Source organism: Hordeum vulgare, chromosome 3H, assembly GCF_904849725.1.
Source record: "Hordeum vulgare subsp. vulgare chromosome 3H, MorexV3_pseudomolecules_assembly, whole genome shotgun sequence".
Taxonomy (NCBI): domain Eukaryota; kingdom Viridiplantae; phylum Streptophyta; class Magnoliopsida; order Poales; family Poaceae; genus Hordeum; species Hordeum vulgare.
In genome coordinates, this window is record NC_058520.1 from 231,585,593 (window position 1) to 231,589,886 (window position 4,294).

At 55.7% G+C, this 4,294-nt stretch overlaps 1 pseudogene; it reads left to right on the forward strand.

The window, feature by feature from the left end:
- Window positions 1-1,361: 1,361 nt before the first annotated feature.
- Window positions 1,362-2,560, forward strand: LOC123439830 (annotated as a pseudogene).
- Window positions 2,561-4,294: the final 1,734 nt, after the last annotated feature.

A 4,294-nucleotide genomic window follows, 5' to 3' on the forward strand; every position in this document is an offset into this window, starting at 1 on the left:
CAGCTGTTGGGGCGCTTTGAAAGGGCGAAGATGCCCGGAGCAATGACTTTAGGCTTTTGACCATTGAGCCAAGGACTGCCAAAAACTCGCCTTCAAACCGTCCCCAATGGTAATATTCGTGGCCGCATAGAAAAGGTCCTTGTCCTTTTCGTCGCATGGGGTTTTGAGGCCAACCCAGGCCCTGAGAGGGTCCACCCAAGCAAACCATAACCAACGAAGCCTGAGCGCCCGAGAGAATTTATCGAGGTCGAGGATGCCCAGGCTGCCCAGGTTTGTGGGCTGACAAACCGCTTTCCAATTAACTTTGCATTTGCCGCCCGAGATCTAATCGGTTCCCGCTCACAGGAAAGCCCGTTGAATCTTTGTGATGCTTTTTTGGTGCCCGGAAGTAAATCAAGAGCGATGATGTGGAAGATCATAATAGAAGTCAAAACAGATTTGACACGGGTTGTCTGTCCAACAGTATCAATGACTTCTATTGTGATGGGCAATAACCTATTGCTCATTAATTGTAATAGGTCCCATGTGGACACATAGGGTGGTTGCTTTTGGTGGGTGCGACCGTATCCTTTCACATGTGATGGGCAGGGGTCTCTTGAAAAAAAAGAAACCCACAGAATATTGTGTAATACTAAGAGCATCTCCAATAGATGGTCCAAATGTAAAAGTAACTAACTTTTGGACCGTCTGAGGCCAAAAACGCACCTCTAACAGACGGTTCATATGTAAAAAGGACTGCGTCCTCCTCGTGATGTAAAATGCAACACCTCGCGGTGCAAATTTACATCACGAGATGCATCTGGTCCAAAACCAGCCGCCGCCCGCGAACGCCCAACCGCCACTTCATTTTCTTTCCCGCCCGCTCGCGACCTCCCGCCCGTCTACCGCCGCCCTGCCGTCGCCCCGCCGCCCCCACAACCCGCCGCCGCACGCCGCCAGCATCAGATCTTCCCCGCCCCGCCCCCGCCGCTGTTTCCACACTGCCTCGCCGCCCGCCCGCCGCGAATCCGGCCGCAGCCGCAGCGCACGCCGCCGCCCCGTCGGTCCGCCGCAACTCCGCTCGACCCCGGCCCGCCCGTCGTAGCTCCGACCCGCCCCGTGCGTCGCCGCCCCATCCGCCGCCCCTCAGCTCCGCCCCGCCCGGCTCCGTCCGCCGCCGCCCCACAGCTGCGCCCTGCCCGGCTCCGTCCGTCACCGCCCGACTTCGTCCGCCACCGCCCGGCTCCGTCCGTCACCGTCCGACTTCGTCCGCCACCGCCCGGCTCCGTCCGCCACCGCCCCGCAGCTCCGCCCCGCCCGGCTCCATCCGCCACCGCTCTGGCCGCACGCCGCCGCCGCTCCACCGCTCTCACCGCTCTCCGATGGCGCCGAAGAAGACGCCGAAGGGCAAGTTGGGCTTCTTCGGCGTGAGGCAGAAGCCCTCCGGTAACTGAGGAGTGGAGTTCTCCGATGCCGGGAGGCGTTGGTGGATCGACACGTACCCCTCCGCCCACGAGGCCGTACGTGCCTACGACATGGCGGTGTGGCGTGCCGAGAGGCCTCGGGAGCACCTCAACTTCCCAGAGATCGAGAGTCGGGTGGAAGCACAGATGCTTGTGCCGTAGGGCATCAAGATGAAGGAGATCACGACAAAGAAGAAGACGACGAAGAAGCCGTCAGTTGTCGTCAATGCCCGCGAGACCGACGAGGAGGCGATGGCGAGGTTTTCTCGGGAGCATCCGGAGTACGTCCAGGCCGAGCTGGAGCACTACTGGAAGCGTGAGGCGGAGCAGAAGAAGAAGGAGGACGAGGCCGGTCCCTCGACGGTGATCCCCATCGAGTCCTCTTCCGAGGAGGACTGGGCAGACTTCTCGGAGAAGGAGGAGGAGGAGGGGTGCGATGACCCGAAGAAGGAGGAGTTCTGGGAGCAGTTCCGCAGCTTCGACGATGAGGAGTAGTTTATCTAGTAGTTTGAAGTAGTAGTTGAAGTTCATGTATGAAACTATGTTGAATTTGGTGTTTGAACTATGTTGAATGGACTAGTAGTTTGTCGTTTTAAGAAATTTTACATCTTCATTTTGAACCATCTATTGGAGTTGCTCTTTTGGACCATCTGTTGGAGTTATGCTTTTTTCGGAGCTTCAAACGCACTTTTTGACGGTCTAAATTTTACATCTTCGGTTTTGGACCACCAAATTATGGACCATCTATTCGAGATGCTCTAACGGGATTGCTACTTCTCAGTTGACCTGATCACCGTTGGATTTGAACATGCGTGGTTTGCCCCGCCTGGAATATGGCAACGATTCATTCTTGGCAAATTCCATTGTCCAGAGTTTACATAATATATCTAAATAAATGGGTAGATAATTCTACACTTGAGAAAATAAATAATATTACTCATTCTGGGCCAAATGAACTCCGTATCATCTCATCAAGTCATGTTAGCACACAGTCTGAACGTTCGCCTTGCAAAAGTACATTGGTTAGAAACCAGTGTTGAAGGATCTCTACTATTAAAGAAGAACTTGTCGTCGTGATGGTTCAATCTCTACTCCCACCCCTCAAACGATTCCCGCTTCTCTCGAACGATAATAAAAAGAAAAGAAAACCCAATTAAAAAAGCAGCCACGAGCCCACGAGACGCATGCCCGTCCCACACCCCTCGCTCCTTCCCAATTCTCTTTGCCGTCCAACCCAAACCGCCGCGCCGCCGCAGGAGCCCACGCTGAGGAGTCCCTCGATCCAATCCTTGCCCTCACCGGCGTTGGCGGCCCCGTCCTATCTCCCGAGAAAATTACATCAGCCATCCAACCTCGTCCATTCTCGTCTTCCACCGCTGGGATGACGAACGAGGAGGTGATGGAGTTTGGAGGCAAGGAAGCTGGAGGAGCCCCCGGAGGGGCCTTGTCGCCGGCGAAGTGGAGCGCTCGGGGCGGGCGGGCGGAGGCGAAGAGGGCCGAGCGTGGCCGAGAGGGCTGGTGTGTGGCGACGCGGACGGCCGGGCCGACGCGGGGCAACGCGGGAGGCCAGCGGGCAGGGGCGGCCCAGCGACGCGGACGGTCAGGCCGGAGCGGAGCACGCTGCGACGCGGCCGCCAACGGAGTGCGGAGCTGGCCAGGGTGTCGCCCATGATGAAGACGAGACCGGCGGCGACCTTCCAAGGCTTGCGGTGGCCAAGGTGTCGCACACCCCCTGTACCAACCCACGTCTTTTCCTTTATGGCAACTGACGCTCATAGCTGGAACCTGACAACTGCCGGTCAGATGAGGCGCATATGGCGGACAATGATGGACTTATCACAGTTATCTCCTCATTCTCATTGTCTCAAGTTCTCCCTCATTCTCCTCTTTCTCTTGCTGACTCAGTCACCCCCTGTCGTCCTCATCTCGCGTCGGCAGCAACAGCGGCAGTGGAGCGGACGACGACTTCGTGCCTCCCGTTGGTGCGTGCTGACGGGAACTCGGTCACCCCCTATCGTCTTCATCTAGCGCCGGCAACATCGGCGGCAGTGGAGGGGCGATGGCTGTTGGGGAACGTAGCATGGGAAACAAAAAATTTCCTACGCACACGAAGACCTATCATGGTGATGATCATCTACGAGAGGAAGATCGGATCCACATACCCTTGTAGATCGCTAATCGGAAGCGTTAATAAACGCGGTTGATGTAGTGGTACGTCTTCACGATCCGTCCCACGATCCGTCCCACGAACCGTCTCATGATCTGTCCCAATTAAGTGCCGAACGAACGGCACCTCCGCGTTCCGCATACGTACAGGTCGATGACGATCTCCGCCTTCTTGATCCAGTAAGAGAGACGGGGATGTAGATGAGTTCCCCGGCAGCGTGACGGCGCTCCGGTGGCGGTGGTTATCTATTCCTGCAGGGTGATGACCCACAAGTATAGGGGATCTATCGTAGTCCTTTCGATAAGTAAGAGTGTCGAACCCAACGAGGAGCAGAAGGATCTGACAAGTGGTTTTCAGCAAGGTATTCTCTGCAAGCACTGAAATTATCGGTAACAGATAGTTGTGTGGTAAGATGATTCGTAGCAAGTAGCAAGTAACAAAAGTAACAACGGTGCAGCAAAGTGGCCCAATCCCTTTTGTAGCAAGGGACAAGCCTGGACAAACTCTTATAGGAGGTAAAGCGCTCCCGAGGACACATGGGAATTTCTGTCAAGCTAGTTTTCATCATGTTCATATGATTCACGTTCGCTACTTTGATAGTTTGATATGTGGGTGGACCGGTGCTTGGGTGCTGCCCTTACTTGTACAAACCTCCCACTTATGATTAACCCCTCTCACAAGCATC